Genomic DNA, 14,099 nt, shown 5'->3' with positions numbered 1-14,099 from the left:
AAATAACTCAGGTAAAAATACCCATCCAACTCCCCCTCCTCCACCTTGTCACAATAGCTACCCCCAACGAAGCATCCTGGGGTCCTGTGGGCACCCATCGCAGACCTATACATGTGGTCGGATGGTCAGGATCTTCTCAAAGAAGAGTGAGCACAAAAATATCCCAAATGAATAGTTATTATTGGTCCTTTACCTGCATAGTGTCAACTGTACTTTCAACGATGACAACATCATCTGGGCCCACCCATAGTATGCCCCTGCCAATACACTCTCCAAAAGCATCATCTTCCCCCTAGTGATGTGATGAAAGGCATGACTACCGAAGATCTGCAACACTACTGTGGCTGTAACCTATGTCTCAAGCCTCTCTAAATCACTAATCTAGATGGTTGTGCCCTTTGAACGAACACCCAGTACGCAATGATGATAAAAAATCTCCCTCCCACAATGCAACACCGGATGTATCTCTCGCACCACCCCTAGCGCAAGTCCTGTAAAAAATTATATGTCCTCGATAATGATCTTGATCTTATGCCCCTGAACTACAAAGGCCTCAATATCTAGATCCAAATAGCTCACAATCCTAGATAGCAGTGGCTCACTAGCGATCATCAATGGGTTCTCCAAGAACTTCAACACCCCATGGCATGCTAAAACCCTTCTGACTGCTTGGTTCCCCTGAATCTCAACAAAACGAGTTTCCAAATCCTGTTCTCACCACAACACCTTTAGCTCTTCCATACATGTAATATACCATTATGTTTTTTCAATTCAAAGTCAAAGGAACACACCATTGGTTCAAAGCTTTAGATCAATAGAGACCCCCCCATCCTTCTTTTCTTCTCATCCCAAAACGCAATATTTTCCCTCAAAACTACATTGGACTCATTTATTGGCCTAGTTTCTGTGCTTCGGAATGCAAAACAGGGTCCAAAATGTGTGCTCTAGCCATGAGGAAGATAAAGGGTTTCCCCCAATTATCTGAAGCCCTAATATGAAAATATAATCCACCAAAATTGATGACTAAGCTTAGGCCACCTACCTCAAACTTGCAGATCCTGATTCTAATGGTCGCTTTTTCTACTATGATCTCCACAAGATTTAGGCCCTTCACCTCCTCTCTGAATTCTCCAACAGCTTACTATGAATCTGGTGCAGGAATGGGATTTTTAAACCAAAAAATATAATAAAGTATTCCTAATGGTTAAATCTTGATTTGGTCAATATTATTTTATTATTTTCCATTTTTGAGATCAACCCAATACTTTGTTATAAATAAGAGGGTATTCGATAGAATAGATGAAACCAACCTTCTTGAGCTTATCAATTTCAACTTTTATTATTTTCCATTTTCGATATCAACCCAATAATTTGTTATAAATAAGAGGGTATTCAATAGGATAGACGAAACCAACCTACTTGACCTTATCAATTTTAGCTTTGATAGCTTCACGTTTGGAAGGATGGATAGGACTTTGCTTTTGGTGGCTAGGGATGGCATTGGGCCAAGTGTCAATGTGGAGGGATCAAGCCCAAGAATTTCATAATAAGACTAGGAAAATACATCACAAAATTCTTTGAATAACTTAGTGTAAGCATCAATTTCTTCCAGGGTGCTTTGTGCCCCCAAGATGATATTTTCTTCAATCCCTCGTTTATTTGATCAATAGTGACGATCTTTCCATTATGAGGGAAGCACATCATACGAAAAACCACATATGCGAAAAATGACATAGCATAGGTGTAACTACGACCTAAGAGGATGTTATAATCTAATGGGGCATCAATGAACTTGATGTCGATTGAGACAGCCTTGCCGGAAACAGTGATAGGACAATTGCGATATAAGCCAACGGGCTGAGAGGGATGAAAAATCCCAAGCACAAAGAGTGATGGTGTAAGGGACAGGTCAAGTGAACCAATTTTCTTCCAAACACTGGCTACCATCACACAGGTGGAGGCGCCTTTGTCTATGATACACTGTTGAATAGTGGTGTTTCTTATGGAGACTAGTATTTGAAATGCAACGGATGAGGGAAGGGGGGGATGTTCTGATTTGTCAACATCAAACATAATCATACGATCATCAGAAGGATCATAGATGAAAGCACCTCCACCTATGTGATGGAAGCTATTGTTTGGAAGAAACTTGGTTCACCTGACTTGTCCCCTTCCACCATCAATCTCCATGCTTGGGATGGTCATCCCAATCAGCCCCTTCAATTAAATTGCAAATACTCTACCATTGTTGCCAACAATAATGTCTCAATTGAAATCAAGGTCATTGATGCCCCATTATATTATAACATCCTCTTAGGTCATAGTTACACCTATGCTATGTCAGTTGTTGCATATGCAATTTTCCGTAAGATGTGCTTCCCTCATTATGGAAATATCATCACTATCGATCATTGCGGGAGAGAAACATCTAGTGCTACCTCATGGGAGGAATATAGGGAAGTTCGTGGATCGTCATTATGTACTGGGTCTTCGTGCAAAGGGAACAACCATCCAGATCAGTGACTTAAAGATCCTCGAGACATGAGCTAGATCTGCAGCAGTGTTGTAGATATTGGGTAGTCATGCCTTTCATCACATCATTGGCGGGTAGATGATGCTTGTGGAGAGTGTATTGGCAGGGACCTACTGTGGGTGGGACAAAATGATGGTCTTGTCATTAAATTGACAATTGACACTACATAGTGAAGGACCAATGACAAATATTCCTTTGGGACAATTTTGTGCTCATTCTTCTTTGAGAAGATCCGGAACATTCGAACACATGTACAGATCCGTGATGGGGGCCCATGAGAGCCCAAGATGCACCACTGGGGGAAACTATTGCGACGAGGTGGAGGAGGGGGATTCAAATGGGTATTCTGAGCTGAGTTATTTTCACATTGGGACTAGATGTCACTGTACAAAGATGACTATCTATATAGTGGAATGAACTCTGAAGGAGATCCCGACTTACCACTTCCGCCGGGATGAGCATGGGGTCCAAATCGTAAGTTAAAGTTGTTATATATTTGATGCATTTAAATTTTAAGAAATATGTTTATGTGGTAATAATTTCTAAACTTTTGGTATGCATATATAGCATCGATTAGGCCGATAGGATATACAAGACAATTTGCAGTGCTTAGGGCTATAGATCAGGGTGGTCCGATATCACAACAGAGATCGGGTGGTGATGCTATACTGGAGGATCTCCACCGTAGGATTGATATGCTACTAATCGAGGTGACAGAGCATGGATGGCATGAGTTAGAAGATCAGTATACAAATCAATGCACTAGTCATAGCTATGGTTGGTCAGGTAGTTCCAGACTTACTGGTTGGTGGGATGGAGCCATTGGCGCGAGAGCCTCCAGATGTTAATGATTAGGCATAGGGACATGTGGGTTGACATTTCTATTTTATTGTAGCATACGATGATCATGTTGGATGTATTTAGAGTAGTGGACTCCAAACACTATATGATGGACATTATGATACATAATATGGTTCTTCATATTTTGTGATGAATGTGGTTCACCATTTGTTTATGCTATGGATGTATTCTTGTATATGCATGTGATAAATGCCAATCTAGAATGTTATTTACAATGGTATCTACATAAAGATTTTGGGCTCTAGGAAAATGATTGAATGTAGTGGATTCAAATTCACGTGCCAAAATCTTAACTCGTAAATAGTTTCTAAGTAGGGAAGGATTAAGCACATGATAACGGACATTCAATTGCATGACAAGTAGCAATGAATCAAGACAAACATGAAGGTGAAGGATGTGGTGATCAAGGGAATCAAATAAAAAACCTATCACAACATCATATTTAGCTTGGTTATTGGTGGAAGATCCAATGCAGATGTCATTGGAGTGAACTAATGAATGCAAGGGGGTAAAAATGGCCCAAGGTTCTGAGGCTAGATTCCTGGAGAAGCAACTTGCACCATCGGCATAACCGATATGAGGTTTGGATGATGGATCCATCTAAAAGACATAAGTACTATCAATGAGATGATGGGGGATGAAAGCTACCTAAATGCAAGAAAAAGGAAAATATATACACATTTCAATGGGAAATTCTATTGGTAAAATTTATAGAGGTAGAGTGCATTGTGAGGGTTGGGAAGGATTTCCCCTTCTAGAACCTCTAAAAGGTATGCCCCTTTTACCAAACACTTACAGATGATGTAAGGACCTAGCCATAATGGTTCAAACTCCCCATGCCCCAGGACATCATGACCTTGGTCATGGATGAAAACAAGGTCACCTTCATGGAAGGTATGAGGGTGGAAGTTTTGGTCATACTAAGATTTGGTGCACTTTTTGACCACTTCAATGGTTTGAAATGAAACACGACAATAGTCATTAGCACACTCAAGCATGATAAATCATTGTTCTAGAGGTTTCGTGTCTAGGAGGAGTTCGACACAAGGTGGAGGGATGGGATTTCACACTCGATTGGTAAGACTGCCTCCTCTCCAAGAAAAGGTGGAAAGGAGTGAACCCAGTGGCAGTTTTGAAATAAGTTCTATAGGCCCACAAAGCAGGGAAGAGCATAAGATGCTAGTTAGTCTTGCATTTGTTCACTATTCACTGAAGCATAGTTTTAAGGATTTTTTTGACAACTTCAACTTTGGCATTGCCTTGGTAGTAGTAAGACGATGAATATTGGTGTTCAAAGCCCAGCATAGAGGATAGCTCACGCCATATCTCATCTTCAAAGTGTTGGACATGGTTGGAGAACAATTTTTTTGGAACCCAAAATCAAGTGATAAAATGGTTAAAGAAAAAGAGAGCTACAGTAGTCGTGGTGTTATTGGACGTTCACATGACTTCAACCCATTTGGTGAAATAGTCCACGACCATGATAGTATACTTATGGTTATTAGAAGTTGGGGGTAGACAAGATGATTATTAGTAAATGGGGGTTATTACAGAAAGGACTGAAAACAAGGACAGGATGGAGGGGAGAAGGTGGAGCTCACGCCTTAGGGATGTATAATTGACAATTGGGACAATGTTTGACTACATCACTGAAATCCCTAAAGAGAGAAAGAAAAAAATAATCGTCTTGCATGATTTTTTGGGAAGTGTCCATTTCAGAGAGGTGACCAACACAAGTGCCACCATGGCAAGATTTAAGAACTTTCTAAAATTCATCATGGGTGAGACAATGAAAGAGGATAGTGTCGACATCAAAATGATAAATGGGCCTTATGTCAAATACGTCATCGATCATCGTGAGTGAGATGGGGAGCGAATTTCTGGGTTTGCAGATAGGTAAAGATGTCACCATACTAAGGATCATCTGAGGTAATGACGAACAAGTGTTCATCCCAAAGGTCATCATTTACCAGTGGATTAAGCACACTAGTGGGAAATTTAGAAATGGATTCAGTAAAGGATACACCTTTCTTACTCTTGGTTGTGACAAATTTGAGATCGAATTCTTGAAGGATAACAATCCAATGGGTATACTTCTCGTTAATGATCCGTCGACTTGACAGGAAGCCCATGAGGTTGGAATTGGTCACAACCTTGGTGGTATGCATAAGGATATAATGACAAGGCTTTGAAACAAAGAACACAACAACCAACGCCAACTTTTCTTCATGTGAATAGGACACATGGGGACCATGAGGGTTCTTATTGACATAATAGATGACATGATCATTCCTAGCACCATCTTCTTGGACCAGGAACCCAATGATCGAATATGCATCGTAGAGATATACAAGATGAAATCCCTCTCAAAGTTAGGTGGATTGATCAAGGGAACGGAAGTGAGAGCATGTATGAGGGAATTGAAAGACTGTTGAGCTTGGTCATCCTAAAAGAATGGAATGTTAGATCAAAGGAGTCTAAGAAACCCATGCACAGTGGTTCCATAATGAGGGACAAACCTACGAAAAGGTTGGCTTTGCAACTTGCGAAGGGTACGAGGAGCAGGAAGTTGAAGAATGGCTTGAAATTTGAGAGGGTCAAGAGTGATACCTTATTTGGACACAATGAAGCCCAAAACTTGGCTGACAGGAACACAAAAGACACATTTAAGGGGGTTGAGTGGAATGTTATACTTGCGACATTGAAGGAAGATGGTACGCAAATCATGAAGGTGTTGTGACCAAAGTTTGGAATGAGCGATGAGATCATCTAGATATGCAAGGATAATATGAGCCAAGTTGTGGAAACAGTAATAAATGGCATGCTAAAAAGTGGCCCAAACATTCTTAAACGAAAAGGAATGACCATATAAGTGAAAGTTCCCCATGGATTAGTGAAGGTGGTTTTAAGCTAATCGACATAATGTATATGTATTTGTTTATAACTGGAGAATCCATCCATTAAGTAAATAACCTCATGCCCCACACAATCATCAATGATTTGGTCTATGAATGGTGTGGGAAAGTTGTACTTGGGAAAGTATTTGTTCAAATCGCAAAAGTTTGTGCATACACAAATGGTGGATTATTTCTTTAGAATAGGAATAGGATTGGATACCCATGTAGTCTATTCAATAGAATATATGAAACCAACCTACTTGAGCTTATTGATTTCTGCTTTGTAGCTTCATGTTTGGAAGGATGGATAGACCTTTGCTTTTGGAAGACATGGATGCATCAGGCCAAGTATCGATGTGACATTCAACAATGGCAAGATCAAGTTCTGGAATTTCGGGATAACAACAAGCGAAAACATCACTAAATTATTTGAATAACTTAGTGTAAGCATCAATTTCTTCTTGCGTGCATTGAGCCCCCAAGATGTTAGTAGGGGGTATGTTAGCCATATTTCCTTCTTCAAAAGCATCTAGTGTAGGAATGGTATTTTTAAACTAATCAACTTCACCATGGATGAAGTCATTAGACTCCACAACATATTGGTTGTGGGTTTTCTACAAAAGGAAGTGCACACGATGGTGCATATAATCCCAAGGATATTCAGGGGTGATCTTGGCTTCCATGATGTCTTCATCAGAATGGAAGATGGGAGGACTAGAGGAATAGAGGCCACATGATGAAGAGAAGCTACCTGAGGCATATTCATGAGAGATGAGGTTCACATACACATCATCAATTCTGGGAGACAAATGTCTAGTAGGTGTGACATCTACCGATGTCATGACCGAAGTGTTCGTCAAAGAAGGTTCAATGGAATCACAATAGGAGATATCTAGAGAGTCTCAATATATCAATCCCATGGATTATGAAAGGTAGAGAATAAGAGCGGTAATATCTGTTATCTCGACATCAAGGAGAGGGATCACAATGGGTGGTTGAGAGACCTCCTTCTGTAGAATAAGAGTGGGACCAGAAGCCATAGGTAGAGGAGAGGTGGAATCACTACGAGAAACCTATAATTAATGAAGCACTTGAAGTATATCATGAAATTCTTCGAGATGGGGACAATGATGAGAATAATAGCCATAAGTATCACGCAAAACACAGGGGTGATTCATGCGTAATGATATGTTCTTCTTAGATGACTCGGTTAAGGTGACATGGACCTCAAGAATGTTAAAATTAGGAAAGGTATTAGAGACCACATTCTTGATATGAGGGAGTTCAGGACAATTATTTGTGGCATGACCAACAACATCACACAAACCACATGGAGTAGGCTTTGGCAGCTTAGGAGGAGCTAGAGTTGATTGGGGTGCCTTGTCTTTGGTTCCATTTTTCTGGGCTTTCCCCCCTCACCAAATTATTTCGCAACATGAGTAGGTTCTTGTTGCGGTTATTGAGGAACTGAAGCAAAGGAAGGGATAGTAATGACATGTTGAACATGGGTCAAAATTGTGTAAGGTTTGAGTTGATCAGGGAGAGTGTTTGTGGTAGGATCAATGTACCAGACTTGGATCCCCAAGGTAATGTTAGGTAAACTCAACATAGCCATGATAGGTGTAGAAGAAACTCCAGAGGGAAGAAATAAGAATGATATCTTACCATAAGGGTAATGACTTGGGGGAACTGCTCTGAGATCGTTAAGACCTATGAGAATGGTTCCGGGTTGAAAAGGACTAGGAGAGATACCAACAAAAGGAAGAGGACCATGAGGACTAATACCTAAAGGCTGGGTTGATTTGGTAACAATAGGTTGCAGAAGTGTTGGCTACCATGAAGATGTACCAGACATCTTGTGAGTAGCATGTGATGGTTGAAGCATGCAAACAATGAATGCGATAGGCTCAGAGGGAGTAGGCAGTGGACCATAATAAGCACCAAGCAAGGTTCAATCTTTATAGACTCCAGGAGAGACATTTTTTAGGGATGAGACAGTCTTATTTCCAGTCATTGATGAGATAGTGGACTGAGGTGAAGTCTGATACTTAGGATAACAGTAATTCAATTTATCGATAGTGACGATCTTTCCATTATGAGGGAAGCACATCTTATGGAAAACTACAGATGTGACAACTGACATAACCTAGGTGCAACTACGAACTAAGAGGATGTTATAATATAATGGGGCATCACTGACCTTGATGTCAATTGAGACAATCTTGCCAGCAGCAATGATAAGATAGTTGTGATATAATCCAAGGGGCTGACAGGGATGACCGTCCCAAGCATGAAGAGTGATGGTTGAAGGGGACAAGTCAGGTGAACCAAGCTTCTTCCAAACACTAGCTACCATCGCATAGGTGGAGGCGCCTTTGTCTATGATACAATGATGAAAAATGGTGTTTCTTATGGAGACTGGTATTTGAAATGAAACAAATGAAGGAAGGGGGGGATGTTCTGATTTGTCAACGTCAAATATAATCAGACAATCATAAGAAGGATCCACAACACCCAAAGCATAGAGTAGATATTTTTGTTAGGATGTCTGGAGAACTTCCCGTGTTGATGTGGTAGCAAGAGACTACACCAAGCCATTTTATGTAATGAACCTTTGGGGATCTTTGGGGATAACCTCTACCATAGTCAGAGGGATCTATAAGGTATCATTTGATGATGACAGAGGATCGATGGAAGCTTAGGGTTGGGACTCAATTGTTGGCTCAGTAGGTGGCTTATCATATTGGCACGATCGAGTCTGAAGGTTGACTTGTTCAGTGTTGACTTCGTCGAAATTCATCATAAGAATATGATAATCATTGTGACGATGTGGTGAATGATATTTAAAAAAGTGTCTACAAATCCCCCTTTGTGGGAAGGGTCCTTTGATTTCCTTGACACTTCAGTAATGGATTCTCTCTCTCAATATGTGAATAACCCAAAACAATGTGTAGAACTCAAGTGGGAGTTCAAATGCAAGAAGACAATAGTAGTGACAATGATAATTATCATGGTGAAGAATGAATGGAAAACCCTCTTATTTAAAACAAAGTATTGGGCTAATCTCGAAAATGGAGAATAATAAAATAATATTGACCAAATTAAGAACTAACTGTTAGGAATACTTTATTATATTTTTTGGAGAGGGGAAAAGATATTTAAAATAGTCAAATATCTTTATTTAGAAATAATTAACAAATAAAATGATTTATTAATTATTTTGTGAGGACTAAGAATGGTGTGACATTAAAACAATTATTAAACTACGATTTAACAATTATTCCAATAATAGAACTAAGGAATAATAAATAAATAATGATTTATTTAATTATTGCTAGGTGATTTTAGTCAAATGTGACAAGGAAAAAATATCAAATAATGATTTATTCAATTATTCTCACGGGATTTTTTAATTCTAATCATAAATAATTTAATAAAAATGGTTTACTAAATTATTTCCCATGGTAAAAGTGATTTTACTATGGTAAAACTAATCCTACATGGTGTATTTCAATTTGCCTAGTTAGAAATGGTTAGGTAATCATTTTTTGGTGATAACACTTGTTGAGCTAATTTATTGACTAAATTAACACAAGTATTTAATTATCAATATGGGTTTGTAAAACTTGGAGGAAAATCCACTGTATATGGACATTAGATATAATCAAGTTTAGAAGATAAAATTTGAAGAATTAAAGAAGTACATATTATAAATATAAACCTATTTTAACAATTTCTACTTCATTTATGTAATATATGAGGGAAGAGGCTCCTAACTTAGGAGAACCAGGTTGCCCTTCCCTACAATACTACTTTCATGAAGATAAATCTAAGATCACTAATTAACAATGGTTTATGATGGAGAAGATGTAGAAGAAGATGCTCTTAACTAAGGAGGTCCAGATTTTCCTTCTTCACAATCCTACTATATCACAATCACCATTGCTTCAAACCAGAAATGCAGAAATAACTTCAAATGAGAAATGGAGAATGAAATTTAGTTTTAGTTCAAGATCAAATAGAATGGGAATTTAACTTAAATTTCTTTGTTTCCCTTCATATGTAGATTAGAATTAAACCAATATTCATTCATCAATCATCACACATCTAAATACATTTGAAACAAAAACTAGTCTATGAAAACTATGAAAATTGAACCAAGAAGTGTACTTAGCTTGGTGTGGGGGCCCTCCACCCTTGCCTTGCACACTTGAAGAAATCTCAGCTACAGAAACTTTAGTAAATCAACCAAGCATGAACAACAAATTGGAATGAAACAAGCTCTTCAAATTAGCTCCCAACTCCAATTATACAAAAGTTACATACAAATTCCATTACAAAAGCCATCAAAGTCTTGGCTTTAAATAGAGGCTTAATGAAACAAACTGATCTATATTATCTCTAGCACTCATATCTACTCATATCCACCTATCTAAGTCGAACTCATCCAATTCATCCCAAGAAATATGGTCAATCCCATAAAATCTCAAAACTGCCCCATTTCCTAGGGATTTTCTGGTGACTAGTCATGTTTGACCAGCCTTGACCGGGCCTAATAAAGCTTGTTCTGGCCGAACCAAGTGGATTTAGCTTAGTCCTAGTTCCCAAGCTGTCCATCCATGCATCAAACTCAAGCCCAAGTGTCCTGCAAACATGTCATCCACATAGCTATTACGGGAATTTTTTATTCAGTCCAAAACTGCACTTGAAACTCAATTTTCATAAAAACTTCTAGAAATTGCAAAATTAAAATTAAACACCTGAATATGCATAAAATACATCAAAATGAGATGGATGTGATGGAAAATGGATGGAAAATATAAGGATTAAGTAATTTTTCTCAAGCAAAAATAGACCAAAACTGAGGGCCAACAACACTTTGTTAGGATTTTCTTAGAAATGCATTTTTAATGGAACTTTCATTTGATTTATACGACAAATTATAAATTTCCTGGTTGGAATATATGATTGATTGTAATTTAATTTACAGGATGACATGAATTGTGCATAAGGTTGTAAAGTTCTTTATGTCAATGGTTGCTTGACAACTTCCTTGATGATATGGAATTCATGTCAAAAATGTTTGATAAGACTACTATAGATTGACTTCATTTGGTGGAAAATACCTCATTTGTGTGTATTACCTACACATAAGCAATTCAACTTCTAGAGAAAGTTATGATTTTTTTGTAGCTTGGGTGTATGCATAGATGCTTACAATTTTGAGTTTCTAGGATTTCTAAGTTTTTGGACACAAGAAAGGCTTGAGAATTGTGGCATGTGGTTGAAAAAAAATAGGTTACAGATAAGAAGTTTGACAATGAGGTGGAGTGGGGCATTGATTTAGCATCGGAGCATGAGAGGCATGTAAGACAAAAAGACCACCTTGACATTATGTTAAAATCAAAATGCCAATTTTTTTTCTTATACCATTTACATTTTTTAAGTTGCATCTGGGCATTTGGGAAGGTGAAAAGATGGGAAATTTTGTTGATGTTTTACTGTCTAAATTGATGCAGATATTTCATAGAGGAGATATTTAAAAAGTCAGTAATTGTGTACAACTATCCAAAAGACATCAAGGCATTTTACATGTGGATCAATGATGATGGAAAGAATGTTGCTGCCATGGAAGTACTTGTGCCTAAGATATGCTTCTTTCTTCTTGTAATTCATTATAATATGATATGTTTTTCTTATTTATTTCTGGATATAAACTGTGTATGAGTGAAATTGGTTTCTCCAAGGAGCACATTGAAGTTGGTTAATGATAATAAGTCTAAGCATATGGTTGTAGTTTTATCCTCATTGTTTTGACATAATTTAAGCTGGTGTATTCTTCACAAGTTGGGGAATTGATTGGTGGGAGTCAAAGAGAGGAGCGATATGAAGTCATTGTAAATAGGTAAAAGCACTATGCCTTATTTCATTCTTTGTTAAGTATGCATTTGAAATTGTAAAATTTTCTCGTCGATCTGCTATTTTTCACCAACAATTGGGATCAGATATTGTTAGAAACATGGAATAGATATATGTAGGAAATAATAGGATTGAAAAAAATAATAAAGGAAAATTTAAATAAAAAATAAACGACAAAAAAAATATTACTTATCGACAAATTACAATTTTAGTAATAGATGGTAATCTGTAGATTCTTCATATCAAGTTTCAAATATAGCCAGCTATGACATCATGATCCAGATTTAGTAAGGCTACTCCTCTCTTATCATTATGTTGTTGTTGTCATGCATTCATCATTCTATTGCTGTTGAACTCATATTCTAACCTGAACCGTGTGACATAGCTTACAATAGGTGTCTTCCCTAAGGATTTAATGCATTTTCACAACCTGTGAATTTTAGAGGATGCTTCCATAAATATTTATTCTTTGTTGTACTTGAGGAAGGTCACTGCTATCTTCACTATAATTTCAAACAACTAGATAGATCCTTTCTCGTTTTTTTTATTTTTTGTAAAGGTTTTTCAACTCCTCAATAATTGGGACTCTAGCTTGTGCCATGCCATTCTTGTTTGGTGTTGTAGGATAACGACTTAACAATAGGTCAAAGTTTATTAACACTTCAAATTATTTTATATTGTTGTACAATTTTGCAAATTTATTTAAATATTTGATTTTATATATTTTTTTATATCTCAATTATGGTAGATTTGTCAAGTTCATTGATGAAAACATATTTTATTATGTATTTTTGCGTGGAAAGTTCCTTCTTTTTCATTTGTACATGTGGGGGAAATTCAATTTGTATTAGTCTTGACCTTTATCTCTCTTGAATGTATTGAAACTCTTTTGAGTCCTTTTCAGTGCAGTTTCACATTTTAATTCATAAAATGCTATAAGTCATGTAGGTTTATCGAATATTCCATGTGGTGAGCTGTAATATTGCACCAAGAGTGTTTCAACTCCCAAGGGCTCCTCAACTTAAATTATCAACCCAAGTTCATACAAACTTAGAGATGACAGTGTTGTATTATGCCACCCTTAGTCATTACATCAAATCAAGGTGTTCAAATACCATTCCTCCAACTTAACTATAGTGAAAACTCTTGATGAAATTGATTTTGACTAGGAAAGTGAAAATTCCATTCATTCAACTTGTATATGCTAATTAACATTACATGAGAAAAAGAGGATAATCCACTTGCAAAAGTGAAGCTAATATATTTTTCACATTTCATCAAATCAATAACCTACTTGCATGTATCATTGATCTTCTTTACAATTGCTTGAAAATAAGAAATTTAACTTGTAACATGCTTGTGAATTAAAAACACTAATTCTACTATATTTTGCAATGATGAAAAGAGGAGGTGGGAGTGGTCTAAGAGCTTCTCTAGATCATCAAATCACAAGTTGGGGGTCATTATTCATCTTAACCAAGCTAAGGTTGAAGTGGGGATCAAAACAGGCAGAGGAAAATGGTGCTATAGTCTGGCTACAAGTGCTACTATAGGAGCTCTTGTATTGCTACAGGAGGCCCTGTAATGCTACAAGAGGGGTTCCAAGAGTATATTAAGGGTGGAAATGGTGTCTTGAGTGAAGGAAGAGATGGATGAAGGTAGGAGTGAGTAAACGAAGTTTGGGAAAACCTCCTAGCTAAGCCCAGGACCTCTCAGATGCATGTATTTCTCCAAGATGGATGCCTACAATGTCTCTAATTGCCTAAACAAACTAAAAGTGGAAACAAAGTTTGATAGCAGTGTGAGATGTAAAGGGAGAATATGGAAAAATTCAAGTGAAGGTGAAATATGTGGCCACCCCTGTAGGTCAACACAACCCTGCAACTAGC

At 37.6% G+C, this 14,099-nt stretch overlaps 1 pseudogene; it reads left to right on the top strand.

Moving 5' to 3' along the window:
* The window catches only part of LOC149142315 (asparagine--tRNA ligase, cytoplasmic 1-like), a 36,847-nt pseudogene extending 23,384 nt beyond the window's left edge, over positions 1 to 13,463 (top strand).
* Positions 13,464 to 14,099: the final 636 nt, after the last annotated feature.

The sequence above is a fragment of the Pinus tabuliformis genome, chromosome X, assembly GCF_031772625.1.
Source record: "Pinus tabuliformis cultivar Carrire ecotype Pingquan chromosome X, CPIR1, whole genome shotgun sequence".
In the NCBI taxonomy this organism is placed as follows: Eukaryota; Viridiplantae; Streptophyta; class Pinopsida; order Pinales; family Pinaceae; genus Pinus; species Pinus tabuliformis.
Note: the sequence above shows the minus strand (reverse complement) of the source record. Positions and strands in the feature narration are given on the sequence as shown.